This window comes from Rattus norvegicus, chromosome 19, assembly GCF_021556685.1.
Source record: "Rattus norvegicus strain SHRSP/BbbUtx chromosome 19, alternate assembly SHRSP_T2T, whole genome shotgun sequence".
NCBI classification, from domain to species: domain Eukaryota; kingdom Metazoa; phylum Chordata; class Mammalia; order Rodentia; family Muridae; genus Rattus; species Rattus norvegicus.
This window is the reverse complement of record NC_141552.1, coordinates 47,751,955-47,773,273: the sequence shown is the minus strand read 5'-3', so window position 1 is coordinate 47,773,273 and position 21,319 is coordinate 47,751,955. Positions and strand designations below refer to the sequence as shown.

The 21,319-nt window shown below is 36.5% G+C and overlaps 1 pseudogene; it reads left to right on the top strand.

The window, feature by feature from the left end:
- Window positions 1-9,393: 9,393 nt before the first annotated feature.
- Window positions 9,394-9,833, top strand: Dynlt1-ps2 (dynein light chain Tctex-type 1, pseudogene 2; annotated as a pseudogene).
- The last annotated feature ends 11,486 nt before the right edge of the window (window positions 9,834-21,319 follow it).

Below are 21,319 nucleotides of genomic sequence, written 5' to 3'. Positions count from 1 at the left end.
AGGATAAAAATAAAAACCTTAAGACTATCTTAATAGACATGAAAATTGTATTTAACAAATCCTTACACCCAGTCTTAGAAATGAAAAGTGGAACTTTCTCCAGATGATAAGGACATTCAAAGAAAGCCACAGATGGCAATAGTTATTGGTAGGCTTGGCTGTTCACAACTTTACTGCTTCTGGCTATGCCATTGAATGGAGAGTGCTAGCAACACAGCTTACCTTTCAAAAATAAGCAACAAACAACTGTCCTTCTTAGTACAAACCAAAAATCAGAAATTGAAAAGGAAAAAAAAACACCATTTCAAATATCATAAAAAAGAAATACTTAGTAATAAATATTTCAAAATACATTCAAATGACATCTTATTTATCATTTATGTTTTTATTTTATATTTTTAATGTTTTTTATTGAATATCTTTATATTTACATTTCAAATGTTATCACCTTTCCTGGTTTCCCTTCCAGAAAGCTGCTACTTCCCATGCTTCTATAAGGGTACTCCCCCAACCACTCCTACCTCCCTGCCCTGACATCCCCTTACAGTGGGGCATTGAGTCGTGACAGGACCAAGGGACTCCCCTCCTATTGATGCCTGACAAGGCCATCCTCTGCAACATATGCAGCTGGATTTCATAAGTCCATCCCTGTGTACTCTTGGGATGGTGGTTCATCTCTGGGAGATCTTGGAGATCTGGTTGGTCGATATTGTTGTTCTTCTTATAGGGTTGCATATCCTTTCAGCTCCTTCAGTCTTTTCTCTAATTCCTCCATTGTGGACCCCTTATTCAGTCCAATGCTTAGCTGCAACCATCCTCCTTTTTTTCAGTAAGACTCTGGCAGAGCCTCTCAGGAGACAGCAATATCAAGTCCCTGTCAACATGTACTTCTTGCCTTCTGCAATATTGTCTGGGTTTGGTGGCTATATATGGGATGGATCCCCAGGTGGAGCAGTCTCTGGATGGCCTTTCCTTCAGTCTCTGCTCCACACTTTGTCTCATATTTCCTCCTGTGAGCATTCTTTTTCCTCCTTCTAAGAATGACTGAAGCATCCACATTTTGGTCTTCCTTCTTCTTGAGCTTCTTGTGGTCTCTAAATTGTATCTTGGATATTCCAGGCATTTGGATTAGTAACCCATTATCAGTGAATGCATACCATGTGTGTTCTTTTGTGATTGGTTGCCTCATACAAGATGATCCTGGATAGATGTAATATAGACCGTTAAGAACACAAATGCCAGTCTAGGCTACTATAGCCAGCAAAACTCTCAATTACCATAGATGGAGAAACCAAGATATTCCAAGACAAAACCAAATTTATACAATATCCTTCCTCAAATCCAGCCCTACATAGGATAATACATGGAAAACTCCAATACAAGGAGGGAAACTATACCCTAGAAAAAGCAAGAAAGTAATTTTTGCAACAAAACTAACAGAAGATAGCCACACAAATATAATTCCACCTCTAACAACAGAAATAGAAGGAAACAATAATCCCTATTCCTTAATTGAACATAGTGCTACCTTATGACCCAGCTATACCACTCCTGTGCATATACCAAAAAGATGCTTCAACATATAACAAGGACACATGCCCCACTATGTTCATATCAGCCTTATGTATAATAGCCAGAAGCTGGAAAGAACCCTTCCCCCACTCTTCTGCAAGGTTTCCCAAGCCCAGCCTGATGTTTCATTGTGGATCTCTGCATCTTTTTCCAAGAGCTACTTGAGGAAGCCTCTTAGGAGACAGTTATACTAGGCTGCTGTCAGCAAGCATAGCAGAGTATAATTAATAGTGTCATGGATTGATTATCTTACATGGGATGTGCTTGAACTTGGGCAACTCATTGGTTGTCCATTTTCTCAATCTTTCTTCCGTCTTTGTCTTGTTAGCTAGACAAATTTAGGGGTAAAGATTTTGTGGGTGGGTTTATGTGTCCCCCTTCCTCAACTGGAATTCCCTTGTGGTTACATAAAACCACACATAGTAAATCTAATAGAAGAGAAATTGGGGACTTGCCTTCAACTTATTGGTACAGGAGATTAATTCCTGAACAGGATACCAAAGGCACAGGCAGTAAGACCAATAGTTAATACCTGGGACCTCATGAAACTGAAAAGCTTTTGCAAGTCTAATGACACCATCAATAGGACAAAATGGCAGCCTACAAAATGGGAAAAGATTGTTACCAACTCTACATCCCACAGAGAACTAATATCTAAAATATAAGAACTCAAGAAATTAGAAACCAACAAACCAAGTAACCAAATTAAAAAAAATGGGATACAGAGCTAAACCGAGAATTTTCAACAAAGGAATCTCACCAAGAAACACTTAAAGAAAATGTGCAAAGTTCTTCGTCATCAGGGAAGTGCACATTAAAAGGATCTTGAGATTCCATTTTACATAAGTCATGATATCTATGGGCAAAAACTGAAGTGCCATCACATGCTGGCAAGGCTGAGGAGCAAGGGGAGCACCTCCCGCTATTGCTGGTTGGAGTGCAAACTGGTACAAATACTTTGGAAATCAAATTGGCAATTTCTCAGAAAATTGGGACTAGTCCCACTGTTATACCACTGTTAAAGTAAATATTAAATGAGAAATACCATGCCACATTAGCACTGGCACTGGTGGGCCACATGGCACTAGCGAGGTGTTTCCGTCTTGGCAGACTCTTTGGCCCAGAGCTCTCTAAACCTCTTCACCCTATTTGCTAAGTTCCCTCAGCAGTTGCTTCCATGATAACCCCATAGTCACGATTCCCAGTTTCCTGGCAAAATCAAAACTCTAGAGCTTGTAATTTATCAATCAGATTTATATCAGTAAATTCTCACCCCACAAAATGTCCACACAATAAACTCAGAGCCAATTGATATTGATATAAACTGCCCAACTAGATAAGACAAATTGTCCTGTAATAATATATCCCTTATAAGATTTTCATAGCTACAGGGGTGGGTCATCCTTCTCCTCTATGTTCTCTTTCCCTTTCCCTCTCCTCTTTCTCCTGCCTTTCAAAACCTCTGTTCCAGCCTTTCTTTTTCACTGCCCAATTACAGGCCTTGCCTTATCTTGTGCCTGCCCTCACCTGCGTACAGACATCAATCCACATACCACTCCTGGCTTATACTCCAAAGATGCCCTACTTTATCACAAGTATACCTTCTTGGCTATATTCATAGCAGCTTTATTCATAATAACCAGAAACTGTAAACAACCCGGATGTCCTTCAACTGAAGAATGGACAGAGAAAGTGTACATCTATACAGCGGAATGCTACTCAGCTTTTAAAAACAAAGGCATGAATTTTGCAGGCGAATGAATGGAACTAGAAAATATCATCCTGAGTGAGGAAACCCTGACATGCATTATACTCACTTATAAGTGGACACTAGTGATGAAGTATAGGGAAACCATCCTATAATTCATAGACTAAGTAATAAGGAGTGTCCAAGAGAGGATGCATGAACTCTACTCTGAAGGGGAAACAAAATGGTTATCAGAGATAGATGGAGGGAGGGAACTTGGTGGGAGAGGGGGTGAGAGGGGAGCAGGGATGGGAATCAGGTGTAAGGAGAAGGGGTGTGGGAGAGGACTGGGCATCAGATGGCATCTTTAAAGCATCAGGGGATAATGTAAAGAACCATTATATAAATGGAGATTTATTATGTTCATAGATGAAAAGATGAAAAGCAGTAGATTTTAATTCTCCTCAAATAAATTCAACATAATTTCATTGAAAGTTTCAATTGCTTTCTTTCATAAATTAGTAAAGAAATAAAAAAGTAGAAATCTTAAAACAGAACAACTTAACAAAATTTCACAGATCAATGATAAATATATAGTCATAAAGATACGGTGATTATGCTACAAACAGATCCTTACCAAAAATATCAAGAAATGAACCCTTATGTACATGGTTGTTATAGCGTGAAATGAAATGTTCTCCAAGGGCACATGAGTTAAAGATTTGGTTTTCAAGTAAGTATCATCAGTAGAAAAACTTAATAGATGGGGCCTTATGACCGATTTTTGCTCATCAAGGACCTGACCTCAAAAAGGGAACTTGGTCTCATTCTTTCTCTATTCTCCAACCAAGATGAATTGTACAGCTTTCATTGTTTACAATGTAACTCAAGTTGGAATAACCAAAGCTAAGTAGATGGATTAGTAAACAAGCTGTAGTATTTGTGTTAGTGAACAAACTGTAGTATATTTTTACAAGGAAATATTTGTTAATAATGAAATACCTTTAAAAAAAGAAATCAGAGCTTTACCCTGTAGTTCAAGCTGGGTTCAAAATCATTTACTATATAGCTCATGTTGGCCTAGAACTCATGACAGTCTTCCTGTCTTAGCCTCTTATGGTCTAGAGTGCAGGTGTGAGCCACTATGCTGGTCTTCAGAAACAAATATTGGTATATTCAATATGGTTGCATTTTAAAATAAGTATGTGTTATTCAGAAATATAAATGTAAATGTGATTTCATTGACACAAAACTCTAGAAAATGAAAATTAATCTGTAGCTATGAAAATAAATCAATTAATACCATCCTATTGCATGGAGGCACAATGAGAGCATTATCTAGTGATGTGAAGAGAATTTTAGCCAATAGATATGTTCATCATCTTGCTTAAAGTATCTACATATGTTATTAAGTATCTACAGCTGTGAACATTTATCGAATTTTATACTTGAGAATATATGTTGTTTACTGCATGGTGCTAATACACAATAAAGGGGATGACTGAAAATATTTTGAGACTGATTCAGTAGCTCTATGTAGAAATAATCTTAAAACATAAACATAAAAGAAAAAAGTAACAGAACTGTATAATCAGTACGCAAGTAATCTTTGTGCAATTCTATCACTGTACTCTATCTAATTCATCTGTTTTTACAAAATTGCAGACATGCTTACAATATTGCAGTGTTTGGGAAGAACACATTATAAATATACATATATGAAGCCTAGCATTTTCAGGAACATCTACTTACCCAGTGAAAGTGAAAACCCATGTTCACTTAGATATACTCATATGCACCTATTCAAATAGTTCCAACCAAAGGATGAGTAAACTGATAGTGATATGTCCATGTAAGAAATACCTCTCAAGCACTAAGTGGATGCATGTAACAACATGTATGAGACTCAAAAGCATTCTGGTATGTGAAAAAAGTTTGGCACACAATATTACCAACTGTCTAATTCTGTGTATATGTAATTCTAGAAAAGATGATTCAGTAATGATAATAAAACAGCCCAGTGGTTGGTGAAGACTAGAGGGCAGGAGATGGGGATTTATTGCAAAGGGACAAATGGTAACTTAGGAAGGTATTGAAAATTAATAACATCATTGTGGTGGTAACATCACTGTGTACATTTGTCAACTCATATCTAATTGTTCAATTAAAATGGTGAGTTTGGTGGTATATAGGCCAGATAATAATAAAATGAATAGATACAGAACACCAGTTCTGTATTTGAAAGAAGTTAGTATATCTCTATAGGGTGAAAAAATCCTCAAGATCTGGTATTTGAATAAAATGAAGAAAAAGGCAGAAATTTAATCTACTGTTTTTCTTGTGTTAAAATTGCATTTAGTGCATGAATGTCCTTGTGGCTTAGATTACAGGTTATCAATGGTAATATATTTTAGAAGGAAATTAAAGCATAGGTTGACCCTGGGTATACTATTGAAGCCTATTGTATTCTATTTGCATACCTGTTCATCTCTTCCTCTTGTACTTATCCTAATTCATAGTTGGGTCACTGAGAATATTTGTTACTCCATTAGAAGAACATTGTAGACTGGTTTATTCCTTTCTTGTTTATCACTAATATATTTTTGAGTGCTATATTGTTGAGCAGAGCTGTATAGACAGAAAAAGAAAGTGTGGCCGTTCTCCAGGACAGTAGTTCTCAATCTGTGGGTTATACCCTTTTGGCAAACCTTTATCTCCTAAAATATTTGCATTATGATTCATAGAAGTAACAAAATTAAAGTTATGAAGTAGCACCGAAAAAGTTCCGCACAATATGAGGAACTGTGTTAAAGGGTCACAGCATAAGAAAGGTTGAGAACTAGTGTTCTAGAAACTGACTGTGGTCAGAATATGCTTTTCTATTTTGATTTAAGAAGTCTTGTATGCAAAAGAGTTATTTGAGAAGAGGTCTGAAGAAAAATATCAGGCAATATTGTCTCAAAGACTTACAGGCTTTGCTTGTACTTTGAATCAAACAATTTGATAATATGTATAAAGACTTACAATTCACCAGGCAATATAATGGACTTTCCAGTTTATTTTAAAGATGTATAAAACTACTGGTAAGTCATAGAAATACTGAAGGAACAGTTTTCATCATTGCAATCAACAGAACTCAGAGATAGAACTGTTACAAATAGTCTTGGCATATTGATAAAGGCAATCCTCCAAATGTTTAAGAGTTATCTGGATAGAAGTTTTTGTTTTCTTTGGACAAATTTTAAGATCAGAAGTTTCAAATTTGAATAAGCAAGTTATCAGATAAAAGTATTCTACATTTAGGGTAGGACATCACTAGAAGCAGAGAAAGAGAAAGGGTAGAAGTAAAAGGCCCAGAAGATTAGGTGGTGACAAATACTTTCTTTTTTCTTTTTTTTTTCAGAGCTGGGGACCGAACCCAGGGCCTTGCACGTGCTAGGCCCTACCACTGAGCTAAATCCCCAACCCTGACAAACGCTTTCTTGTTAAATGTTTCTCTGTTGCTCTTGGGTCTCCATCAACATCCTAAGGAGGATGGCTAGCACTAAGATGAGGACTGTGGAAAGGTGAATGATGGGTATAGAACTGCACCTCCCTTTGGAAATATAAAGAAGAAAGTTACTTTTTTACTAACACAAATATTAGTTTGTCAAGTTAGAAAGGAAGAAGAGTTGAGTTCAATAAATAGACAAAGCTCATGACATACAGGACTTTTCAAGATAAAGGGTAATTCTTTTTTACTTTTTATCTTTTCTGAGTTTGCTGGTAAGGTATTCTATGCTAAGCTTCTGTTGTCTATTACCTGGATATCCTACATCTGATACAGTGACTCAGTGGTGATGTGAAAGACCCAGGTCTTTTTGTTTTCCACATGGTAACCTTAGCCTGTAGTTTTTATCTCTTGGTGTAATAAGTCTATTAACCTTTTGGATATCATGGCTATATCACAGAAAGGCAAAAGAAAAATGGCAAAAGACTAAAGGCATGAAATTAAATCTGTACCTCTGAGGAGTTCTGGAAATCTCATTTGAGAGTATTCTGAATTTTCTTGGAACAGGACTGGGTAAAATGGCAACCTCTAAGCTACAAAAACAGGACTGAAGGTGAGTCATTAGATAAAATTGGTTGTTTATTAAAAAAATAATTGTAGATACCTGATAATGCTTACATAGCAGAAAGGAATGAATAAGTTTAAAGGGTCAAGTTTAAAGGCTATTTTAAAATTAATGTGGACAGATGGTACCGCTCAGACTGATTGATTAGAAACTTAACAGATATAAGGGTTGTTTTTTTAGAGAGTGAAGTCCTTGATGGTTTGGTATAGAATGACATGACAGTAGCAACAAGTGGGCAAGGATGACTTCTAGGTATTTATATTGCTCTGCAGAAATAAAAAGGCAATATTATCTGCTGAGACAGTGAAGATGAATAGGAGAGGAATTAATTTTAGAATTCTCTCTGTTTAGACAGAAATTTTACCATCTCTAATGTGAGTAGTAAAGTTCTTTTGGCCTCTTAAAAGACATACTGTGACAGGTACTTAAAAAAATACTGATCAGTGGCCATAATTATTGACCTTTTCAAATTTTCTATCACATTGCCCTATGCAAAGTGCTTAGATATCTTGTCTTTAACAATGAAGGTGTTGAATTCACAGAATTCTCTTGTACTATAGTTTTGATGCAATAAGGTTTTTTTTTTTTAATTAGTAAAAACACCATTTTTGGCTTGGGGCCAGAATGATTTCCCCAGAATTATGTGAGCCACTGACATATGGGTACAGTACTTTCATACTTAAGTGAATGATTGAAAATGAAATTGTGATGTAAAACTTGAATTTTGTTCTATAATATCACCAAAATACCACACTGCCTTTAGGATTAAGATACAGTAGCCTCTTAAACATGTGAGTCACGTTTAAGCAGTTCCCATCTGCTGGCCTACTTTTGAAAACCCTTCAGAATATGGACACAACCAAGCACACATCTCACCTAGAGCTAGAGTTTCTACTGCCTCTTCATGTCAAGCTAGCTATTTTGTATATCATTGACACCCCCCCCAACCCCTGCTTCCATGAGGATCAGACCTGAGGCTCTGATTTCTAAACTACTCTTGTTAACACAGAGAATTGAATTGCGTTTTCTGAGTCTTACTTACAGAATTTATTTTCTTATTATAAAGGCACTGGTCTTCTAGAATGACATAATTCCTACTGGTTTTCTCTCTTTCTTCCTTCCTTCCTTCCTTTCTTTCTTTCTTTCTTTCTTTCCTTCTTTCTTTCTTTCTTTCTTTCTTTCTTTCTTTCTTTCTTTCTTCCTTTCTTCCTTTCTTCCTTCCTTCCTTCATTTCTTTCTTCCTTCCTTTTCTTTCTTTCTTTCTTTCTTTCTTTCTTTCTTTCTCTCTCTCTTTGCTATGTAAACATTGCTTCCCAATTTAAGTGGCTAGAGCCTGTGATTAGGCAGTGGATGGAGATAATGATGCTCAAGGATTGAATGAAGGGGTTGAAGGTAAAAGGAGAGGAGAAAGAAAGGAAATGGAGGTGGAGGAGGCTGCCATGAGAGGAGAAGGATCTCATGAGTACCAGTACAGGAGAAACAGCAAGTAACAATGGACTTTACAGTTGGGAAATAGGTTAAAATAGCTCCAAACCTGCCCAATACAAGCTTATGGTTTGTGAATAAAATAACTGGATTTGTGTCTTTTATATAGTCTAGCTAAAATTTTAAATTCATTTTGCACCCAGTCCTACACAAGAGCCACAGGCCTGTTCAACATGAAACACCCATCATGCTGAATGTTACTACTAGAAACATCAGTGGTTCTCTTGAAATAAAGAGAAAGTACCTAACCCAATGTATAGGGTAGCATATACTTTCTGAAATCTAGTTTCTCCTGTTTAATGCCCTCATTTTTCCATGTCCTTTCCCAATAATAGTCTTTAACAAACTACCATTCTGTTGAAAAGAATCTTCATTGCTTCCCTAGCTTCCAGACTGCCTATACCTGATGAAATAAAAATTGCCTGTTATAACAATGTTAAGTTTACTTCTTTGTGATAGTAGCAGTTTTGCATTGATTTATATAATTGTTTTTATCAACATCTATCTCCTTCTCTACAACATAATTAGAAGGCCATGTACAGTATCATTCCTTGGAATACTGACACAAGACATATTTCTTGGCATATGATAAGTATTAAAAATTTCTGTGGCCAAAGCCAGCCCTATGACAAGGTCATCTTCAGTGCTGATGAAACACATAATAAAGTTTAAAAGTGTGTTGATGAAGTCTTAGGAGGTGAGAGCTACAATCAAAACAATATCAACCAGTGGATCACAAACAGAGTGGAGCAATTTTTAAAACATTTAGTTAAATTGGGAAACGCCTATAAATACATTGTGATCTGTGCAGTGGTCTAGCAAAACGCATATAAGTTTCACTTACATACTACATCTCGTGGAATCTATACTGGAAGATGGGAGAACTATACCATGATTGCATCACTAATGTTTTTGATGTCACAATTGTTCTGAAAACAACTAAATATGTTGGGGTAAAGCCATTAAGTTTGTAAGTGTATTCTTTCTAAAAGGAGAAATAATTACTTGTTAATGTGCTAGATAACAAGTGGGCAATGTGTCAAAACTATCAGTAAGAAAAAGAATGTTGTAACCAAAGCTCTAAAATGTAAATAAGGACTTGGCAGATTATCTCATATTCATAGAGCATCATTTAAATATGTAAACGTTAGCCCAAAGTTAAATGCAGAAATATTCACTGATAAGCCTTTCACTACCATATGTACCCACAGAGAAATTTATTTAGATAATGACATTATCTTTAACCTAGGGAACACAAATATGTGAACAAAAGATACAAGAATAAACATGGAGAAAACAATATGAATTAGCTAAAATCTTTCCAGTTTATTTTAATTTATTTACTTCATTGAATTGTATATTATATTTAATGGGAAAAAAGTTTGACTCTGGTCAATGTTATAAAACTAGCTATGACTAACCCATTTAGTTTTTTTAAGAACTGGCAAATCCATTTTTCAAAAGTTCAGTTTCTTGCATTTGCACTTGAAGTGGAAGTAAATATGATAACCCAATGTTCTTGTTAAATAAATACAGGTCTGTGAGCAATAGTATATGACTCTGACAACTGCTGAACAATCCACTAATTCCATGAATTCTATTGAATTCTAGTGAAGGTGTGCTATGCGTACTTCCTGCCTGACATGGCAGCTCTCAAAATGGTGCTCAAGTATTCAGTTTCCTTTAGCAACTGTACACTTTGGAAACTAGTGTTAATATTTGAAGAAGAACAGAAAAAAGAAAAGAAAAGTGTCTGGACTTTAATGGAGAACTAAAAGGTAAGCACTTACTAGTGACAGAATTATAGATATAATATATAAGAGTTTCTTCTGACAAAGTAAAATACACAAAGGCCTTATTAGTAGTCTTAGCTATACAAGAAATGAATTTTATCACTGAGTTAGTTATAATTATGTGTGAATAATTTAAAATACTTAAGTGGAATTAGGACTGGAGTCTAATATGCATGAAAAGTGAGCAATCAGTAGCAGATTACCTGATATCTCAAGGATAATAAAATATAGTTAAATTTATTTTTTTTGAAAAATGAAAATTATGTTATTTATTTCTTAAGAGCAATATGGAATAAGAGTAGAAACCAACAATATGATTTTTTTGGCAATACTCAAATAGGGTTTTATTTTTCCATTCATTTTAAAAAATGTATTTATGTATTTACTTATTCAACTTACATCTTGCTCACTGCCCACCTACTGGTCACCCCTTACCACAACCCTTCTCTCCATTTCTATCCCTTTCTCTTCTGAGAGGTTCTCCCTGGGTATTCATCACCATAGCAATCAAGTCTCTGCAAGGCTAGGAACATCCTCTCTCACTGAGGCCAGATAAGGCAATACACCAGACTTCCCAAAAGAGACTATGAAAGCTAGAATATCCTGGACAGATATCATAAAGACCCCAAGAGAACACAAATGCCAGCCCCTGCTACTATATCCAGCAAAACTCTTAATTACCATATATGGAGAAACTAAGATATTTCATGACAAAACCAAATTTACACAATATTTTTCCACAAATCCATCCCTACAAAGGATATTAGAAGATGGAAAAGTCTAACACAAGGAGGGAAATTACACCCTAGAAAAAGCAAGAAATTCATCATCTTTCAAAAAAACCAAAGGAAGATAGCCACACCAACATAATTCTAACTCTAACAATAAAGTAACAGGAAACAACAATCACTATTCCTTAATATCTCTCAACATCAATGGACTCAATTCTCCAATAAAAAGACATAGACTAACAGACTGGATACATAAACAGGACCCAGCATTTTGATGCATACAGGAAACATACCTCAGCGACAAAGACACATACTACCTCAGAGTAAAAGGCAGAAAAAAATTCCAAAGAAAAGGTCTCAAGAAACATGTTGGAGTAGCCATTGTAATATCAAATAAAATTGACTTTCAACCAAATGTTATCAAAAAACATAAGGAAGGATACCTTCATACGTGTCAAAGGAAAAAAATCTAGCAAGATGTTCTCTCAATTCTGAACATCTATGCTCCCAAAGCAAAGGCACCAACATTCATAAAAGAAACTTTATTAAAGCTCAAAGCATACATTGCAGCACACACAATAATAGTGGGAGACTTCAACACCCTACTTTCATCAATGGACAGATCATGGAAACAGAAACTAAACAGAGATACAGAGTAAGAGAAGTTATGAACCAAATTGATTTAATAGATATCTATAGAATATTTCATCCTAAAACAAAAGAATATACCTTCTTCTCAGCACTTCATGGTACCTTATCCAAAACTGACCATATAACTGGTCACAAAGCAGGCCTCAACAGATACAAGAAGATTGACATAATATCATGCATCCTATCAGATCACCATGGACTAAGACTGGTCTTTAATAACAACAAAAATAACAGAAAGCCTACATATACATTGAAGCTGAACAAAACTCTACTCTGTAATAATTTGGTCAAGGAAGAAATAAAGAAAGGAATGAAAGACTTTTTAGAATTTAATGAAAATGAAGGCACAATATACCCAAACTTATGGGATACAATGAAAGCAGTCATAAAAGGAAAACTCATAGCTCTGAGTGCTTCCAAAAAGAACCTGGAGAGAGCATACACAAACAGCTTGATAGTACACCTAAAAGCTCTAGAACAAAAAGAAGCCAGTATATCGAAGAGAAGTAGATGGCAGGAAATAATCAAACTCAGAACTGAAATCAAGAAGAAACCAAAGAACTATACAAAGAATCAACAAAACCAGGAACTGGTTCTTTGAGAAAATCAACAAAATAGATAAACCGTTAGCCAGACTAAGCAGAAGGCATAGAGATGGTATCCAAATTAACAAAATCAGAAATGTAAAAGGAGACATAACAACAGAAACTGAGGAAATTGAAATAATTGAAATCCTACTACAAAAACCTATACTCAACAAAACTGGAAAATCTTGATGAAATGAACAATTTTCTAGACAGATACCAGATATCAAATTTAAATCAGTATCAGATAAACAATGCAAACAGTCCTATAACCCCTAAAGAAATAGAAGCAGTCATTACCAGTCTCCCAAACAAAAAAGTCCAGAACCAAATGGGTTTAGTCTATGAGACCTTCAAGGAAGACCTAATACCAATACTCTTTAAACTATTCCACAAGATAGAAACAGAAGGAACACAACTCAATTCTTTTTATGAGGTCACAATTGCATTTATACCTTACCCACACCAAGACCCAACAAAGAAACTTCAGACCAGTTTTCCTTATAAATATCAATGCAAAAATACTCAATAAGATCCTTGTAATCTGAATTCAAGAACACATCAAAATGATCATTCACCATGATCAAGTAGGTTTTATCCCAGGGATGCAGGGATGGCTCAATATACAGAAATCCATCAATGTAATCCATTATACAAACAAACTCAAAGAAAGAAAGGCACACGATCATTTCATTACATGCTGAGAATGCATCTGATGAAATTCAACACCTCTTCATGATAAAAGTCTTGGAAAGATCAGCAATTCAAGGCCTAAACATAGTAAGAACAATATACAGCAAACCAGCAGCCAACATCAAACTAAATGGAGAGAAACTTGAAGCAATTCCATTAAAATCAGAGACTAGACAAGGCTGCCCACTTTCTTCCTACCTATTCCATATGGTACTAGCCAGAGAAATTAGACAACAAAAATGATGAAAGGTATACAAACTGAAAGAGAAGAAGTCAAAATATCACTATTTGCAGATGATATCATTGTATACTCAAGTGACCCCCAAAATTTCACCAGAGAAGTCCTACAACTGATAAACAACTTCAGCAAAGTGGCTGGATATAAAGTTAACTCGAACAAATCAGTAGTCTTCCTCTACTCAAAGGATAAGTAGGCTGAGAAGAAATTAGGGAAATGATACCCTTCACAGTAGTCACAAATAATATAAAATACCTTGGTGTCACTCTAACAAAGCAAGTCAAAGATCTGTATTACAAGAACTTCAAGTCTCTGAAGAGAGAAATTGAAGAAGATCTCTGAAGATGGAAAGATCTCCCATGCTCATTGATTAGTCGGATTAATGTAGTAAAAACAACCATCTTGCCAAAAGCAATCTACATATTCAAGTGCAATCCCCATCAAAATTCCAACTTAATTCTTCATAGAGTTAGAAAGAGCAATTTGAAGATTCATTTGAAATAACAAAAAACCCAGGACAGCAAAAACTATTCTCAACAATCAAAGAACTTCTGGGAGAATTACCATCCCTGACCTCAAGTGTATTACAGAGCAATCGTGATTAAAACAAAAAACAAAACAAAAAACCTGCATGGTATTGGTACAGAGACAGGCACATGGAAGTCCCTGTAATGAACCCACACCCAGAAATGAATCCACACACTATGATCACTTATCTTTGACAAAAGAGCTAAAGCCATCCAATGGAAAAAAATCACATTTTCAACAAATGGTGCTGTTTCGACTGGTGGTCAGCATGTAGAAGAATGTAAACCAATCTATTCTTATCTCCTTGTACAAAGCTTATGTCCAAGTTGTTCAAAGACCTCTACATAAAAGCAAACACACTGAAAGTAATAAAAAATGTGGTGAAGAGTCTTGCACACATAGTCACAGGGGAAATTTTTCTGAACAGGACATCAATGGCTTATGCTCTAAGATCAAGAATGGACAAAGTTTCTGTAAGGCAAAGGACACTGTTAATAGGACAAAATGGCAGCCAACAGATTGAGAATAGATCTTTACCAATCCTATATCCAATAGAGGGCTAATATCTAATACACAAAAAAACCTCGAGTTAGACTCCAGAGATTCAAATAATCCCATTAAAAATGAGGTACAGAGCTATACAAAGAATTCTCATCTGAGGAAACTTGAATGGCTGAGAGGCACCTAAAGAAATGTTCAACATTCTTAATCATCAGGGAAATGCAAATCAAAACAATCCTGATATTACACCTCACACCAGTCATAATGGCTAAGGTCAAAAACTCAGGTGACAGCAGATGGTGGCAAGAATGTGGAGAAATAGGAACACTCCTCCATTGTTGGTGGGATTACAAGCTGGTATAACCACTCTGGAAATCAGTCTGGTGGTTGCTCAGAAAATTTGACATAGTGCTACCTTAGGACCTAGCTGTACTACTCCTGGGCATATACCAAATATGCTCTAACATATAACAAGGTTACATGCTCCACTCTGTTCATAGCAGCCTTATAAAAGCCAGGAGCTGTGCAGAATCCAGATGTCCTTTAACAGAGAAATGTATACAGAAAAAACCACAACTTCATGAAATTCTTAGGCAAGTGGATGGAACTAGAAAATATCATCCTGAGTGAGGTCACCCAATCACAAAAGTACACACATGATTATGAACTCACTGATAAGTGGATATTAGCCCCAAAGCTTAGAATACCCACTCACAGACCATATGAAGCTCAACGAGAAGGAAGACCAAAATGTGGATGCATCAGTTCTTAAAAGGGGAACAAAATCCTCATTGGGGGGGGCGGTAATACAGGGCAATGAGTAAAGCAGAGACTGAAGGAGAGGCCATCCAGAGACTGCTCCACCAGGGGATCCATCCCATATGCAGCCACCAAACCCAGTCACTATTGCTGATGCCAAGAAGTGTTTGCTGACAGGAATCTGATATGAATGTCTCCTGAGAGATTCTGCCAGAGCCTTTCTGATACAGATTAAGATGCTTGAAAAAAAAACCATGAAACTGAGCACAGAGACTCCAATGGTGGAGTTAGAGAAAGGACTGAAGGAGCTGAAGGAGCTAAAGGAGTTTGCAATCCCATAGGAAGAATAACAATGTCAACCAATCAGACCTCACTAGCACTCCCAGGGACTAAACCACCAACCAAGGACTACACATTGGGAAGAACTCCAGCTGCATATGTAGCAGAGGATGACATTGTCTGGCATTAATAGGAGGAGAAGCTCTTGGTCCTGTGAAGGCACTTCTCCCAGTGTAGGGGAATGCCAGTGTGTTGAAGTGGGAGTGGATGGGAGGGAGGGGGAGCATCCTCATTGAAGCAGGGGGAGGGGGAATGAGAGAGGTGGGAACCGGGAAAGGGGATAATATTTGAGATGTAAATACATAAACTATCAAATTAAAAAAAGAAAAAATGTTTGGGGATAAAAGTAAAACCTTAGCCTTTGTACTTAGAAAGGAATAAATGGAAATAATTCAAACACACAAAAAATAAATTTATCAACTTATGAGCTTGCTAAGTGATGTTCATAGTTAAAAATTATCTTCCTGAGTTTAAAACAAAAAAGTTGTATAATTCTGGGTATATTGCTTAGTCACTAAATGTCATATAAACATGTGATTCTGAGTTCAATTCCCAGAACCCTGTGAAAAGACTGGATACAATGGTTTACACTTGTAATCTAGTGCTTACCATGGGACATTCTGTCTGAAATAAAATATGAGCATTTCTAAAGAATGACACCTGAGACTACGCTTTGGCCTCCATAGCATGTGCAAATACATATATATTCACACACACACACACACACACACACACACACACACACACACACACACACACACACACAGAGAGAGAGAGAGAGAGAGAGAGAGAGAGAGAGAGAGAGAGAGAGAGAGAGAGAGAGAGAGAGAGGGAGAGGGAGAGATATCAGTTCTCCAAAGCAAGGCATAATTTTTAACAAAATTCTACCTACTTGGAGAAAGAATGAGATCCATGTAGATACTGAAATTTTCTTTTTCTTTTTTTAGATATGAGGAGCAATGTCTGTGGACTAGTCAAAAGTTTCTTGATGATTTCAAGATGTATAACCAGAACAGGAGTGAGACCTGTGATTGATAAATGGGTATTTGAGGAGATCTTGTTGAAATCAGAGGTGGCACTTTGTTTTAGATTGTTAAGTCAGAGGTTATATTAACATCTCATTTACTGTTGTTTTCCTTTGCTGTTCTTTTAACATCTCATTTGCTGTTGTTTTCAGGTCTCAAAGAAACTAGGACAAGTCTCATTCAAGGTACTTGTGGCTCCTCCCAGCACCTCTCATGCAGCCTCCTAATCTAAACTTCTTCAGGCTAGAAACTGGGCTTCACTTTTCCTGCCCCAGCCTGATCTCTGTATAACCAAGTCATTGCAGCTATGTTGTTTCTTGGCTCCTGGCTGACTCTCTCTTGACCTCTTTCTTAATCCATGACTCCTCTTTTGGTTTGGTTACCCTCTCTCTTTTCTCTTCCTCTCTTCCTCTCTTCCTCTGACTCTCCTCTCATGGCCTGGTTCATTCTGGACTCATTCAGGTGCTTCTGGCTGTTCTTTCCCTCATATCTACATTAAAACTCATCTCCTCAACCATACCTACAAGCCATCAACTCCTCATTTTCATTTCATTTCAGTTTTAGGGATAATGATCCCTGGCTACTTCATAAACATCTTCAGCTTTCAACTACTGTTTCTAATAGTTTTGATTAGAATGTGTTTAGCTCTGAGTCCTGAGTTGCAAAGTTTTCCTTGATTAAGCAGATCTTTGTTTAATTTTTCCCTCAACTTTCTTCTCACAAGCTTCCAAGTATTTTTCTATTTTTACTTTGATTCTATTCTGTCTTTGGAATATAAGAAGCCACATAGAATGTTTTGACCCCAGCTCTTATGCTATCGACTTGGCCAACCCACAGGCAGAGCATTGAATAGCATTCAGTCTTGATCAGGGGTCCACAGGATAGGCAAGTGGAGCATCTAGCATCATGATGAGGATTTGACATTAATCAGCAGAAAGATTTATTTGGTAACTGAAATTGTGGAGAGTTGAGTTTGCCTAAATTATAAAACAAGATAGAGGGCCGAGCTCTAGAAATAAGTGCTTTGGGTAGCAATAGCAAATGAAAGCTTTGCCCATGCATAAAACCATTCTTCACATAGAAAACAAGTCAGTCCTCAAAGGAGAATTCAATTCATTTAATAGTTTCAGTACCTGCTATGTGGCTGTTGAACATCACTTGCAATAAAGATGTAAGAGTCACTCACATTCATTCAATGCAGAATGTTTAGGTTTAGTTCCCTGGGAAACAGACTGTGGGATTAAGGTTTATTTGGAAGAGCTGTTAAAAACAACACCTACAAAAGAGTGAGGAAAATGTTAAAGTATGATACATTTGCACACAATCTCCTGGAGAGTTCCAGAGCTAAAATGGCCATTCACAAATGGTTAAAGACACAGGGAACAAACAAGTCTTTCCTAGCTCACAATAAACAGAGATTCAGTGTGGGCATTGGTTAGGATGAGTTGTATCCTCAGAGAATTTCATTAACTGAAGGCAATTTCTGGAAAGAGCCTTAGCCAGGAGCCACCAATAGATAACATCTTTAGCAGCTGCAAAAATAAATCCTCCAATCCTTAACGGCTGCATCTAAGCAATGCATCATGGCATGCATTACTAAGAAATATTTTGAATACAGTGCAATTTGTTTTCCTTGTGTGTATATGTGCATGTGTGTAATAACTTTACTGGTATATATTTGTATACCACACACTTCATCCTTTATATAGTTCAATAACTTTACGTATATTAACAAACCTGTCAACCTCAGCACAATTTTAAAGCATTTTTATACTCCCAAACAAAACCCTGCACTTTTTATCTGTCATTTTCTAGACACCTCATCTCTCTCACCCGCTAGGCAAACACTCTTTTCTCTACTGGCTTCTTTGTTTTAAAGATTTCATATAATCATGATCAACGTTTAGTATTTTGTGGCCAGCATTTTTCATTTAGCATGTTGTTTTTAATTCTGTTCCGTAGTGTAAAGCAGTATTTCAGTTCTCTTTGTTGCCAATGTGGTATATCTAGGCAGTGTAATATTATGAATTAACTTTTATCTTTTAACAGTTTGTGGAGATTTGCGGTTTTTTTCACTTTGGGGCTATTGTGAATAATGCTGCTATGAGCACTAGTGTGCAGCTGGTCTTATGGACATATTTGTCATGGGTGTGTAACTAGCATTGGAATTGGTGGCTCATATTATACTTTCATTTAAACATTTGGGGAATTGCCAAACTGTTTTCAAAGCAGCTGCATTATTTTTCATTGTCACCAGCAGTGCATTAGGGCTCCTGTTTTGTTACATTGTCAACATTTGTTATTATGCCTTTTTGTTAAAGCAATTTTTCTTGATGATTGAATATAATGTAGTATTTCATTATAGCTTTTATTTGAAACATAGCTTATTGGTGTTCTATGTTTTTTTCTGAAATAATGACTAACATTAAATCTTTTTATGCATTTATTGACCACTTGTATGTTTTTTAAAAAAAAAAAACTTTAGTTAGATCTTTTGCTTATTTTTATAAGTGTGTAGTAAGTTTTTAATATATTTTCTATATTTATATTGCTATATTTTTGTATACAAGTTCCTTAGCAGACACATGATTTGAAAAATAAAATAGTTTTGTACTGACTTTTCTCTTTCTTTGTCATGTACTTGGAAGTACAAAGGATATAATGTTAATATAGTCAATCAATGTTTTCTCTTTTGTTGTAAGTTGTTTGGTAACAAATCTAAGAAGCTATTCAATAACTCATGGTTCAAAAGAACCTCTTGAATCGCAAAATATTATAATAGAAGGAAAAGCAGAAAGGATTATATGTTTTAGGTTAGATGCAAATATAACTCTGGGCAGAGAAAAATCCCAAATTCAGTGTGGGAAGCTTTGTTTCAATCCAGTTCACACCTTATTTTATGCTCACCATGTTCATTATTTGGAAATAGAGATGCTATACTGACGGGTTTTGTGCCAACTTGACAGTCATTAGAGAGGAAGGAGCCTTAGTTGAGGAAACGCCCCCATGAGATTCAGCTGTAGGACATTTTCTCAGTTAGTAATTAACATAGGAGGGCCCAGTCCATAGTGGGTGGTGCCATCTCTAAGTGGGTGATCCTGGGTTCTATAAGAAAGCAAACTAGGGGAAGCAGGCCAGTAAGAAGCACTCCTCCATGGCTTCTGCATCAGGTACTGCCTCCAGGTTCCTGCTCTGTTTAGGTTTGTGTCCTGGCTTCCTTTGGTAATGAACAGCACTGTGCAAGCAGAAGCTGAATGAGCCCTTTCCTCCCCACCTTGCTTTTGGTTGTGGTGTTTCATTGTAGCAATAGGAGCTCTAACTAAGATGCATAGGTAGATAATAGAAGATAGTTAATAGATGGTAAGTAGATGATAAATAACCAGTTTGATTAGCTGAGTAACTAATTCTTTAAACAGTTTGTATTAGTTCCATGAGAAAGAGATTTCAAGGTAAAATGAGAGACTAGGCACTGCATCTCTGTGACCCAGTAAAGGAGAAGAGTTAGAATGAGAAAATATAAGATTGTAGCACAAAGAGACAGAAAAAATCTTCAATAAATCATAAAATAGTGAAAGAGCAACCTGATAGTATGAGGAAAAAGATGGGCAGCCCACCGCAATATAAACCAAGCTAGATATAGCTTCAGAGCACAGCTCCCCAGTGAGATGAGGCTGGCAGAATCCTCATCAGAAAGGCAAACCAGGAAATATTAGTGAGAAATGACTAGCTGGCTTACCCTCAGGACAGGCCAATAGTCCTTAACAGGTTCATGACCAATTAAAAATTTTGTGAGAAATGACAGTAATTCCTCTGGGAGACATTCAGTAGTGAAGAATAATCAAGTTTTGTCACGTTGTATGACTTGTATTGCAATAGCCAGTTTCCTCTAATATGAAATTTGAGCTAATTTGGGAATCTGGGTTTAACCTGTCATGGTCCTAGAGTGAGAGATGACCTGGGGAGACCTTTGTGAAGAAAGGACTAAACCCTAAGAAGCCAAAATTTGCTGGTGGCAGGAAGCTCAGTTCATGTAGTAATGTACATCCACACTCAGTGACTGACATCAGACCTTATCAACTGAGAATAGCCCTTGAGCCTGAAGTGAGTAGATGAGACAACCATTAAAACCATCTTTGACTGCTCATCACTATAGCATCTGTTAATACTTGACAACTACATCTGCATCCTTCCAATGGGGCAGGGTTATCAAGACTTTTGCTGTTCAGAAAATACAAAGAAAAATCCTCCAACTTTACCCACCTGAGTTCTGTTGTAAGTTCCTCAGCTTCTAACAAACTCAAAGACAGTTTCCCTAGTTAGCGTATTAGACATCTCACAGGGTACAGCTTGGGGAGTCTTGGGAAAATGAGAGAGTTACCCAACCTATAGCTTGTAAAAGGAAAGGAATATAAGCAACAGAGGCTCCTGGTACAAAAAAGTAGAGAAGTTACTAAAGCAGATAGCTATGGAAGACCCTGGACACATGTTCTAATATGGGATCACTGTACATAAGCATACAGAAGTGTTTGAGTTTCATGATGTCCCATAAATAAATAAGTAAATAGCTGAAATGCCCAATGAAGGGGAGGGAGAACCTGTAGAGACCATATACAGTGGT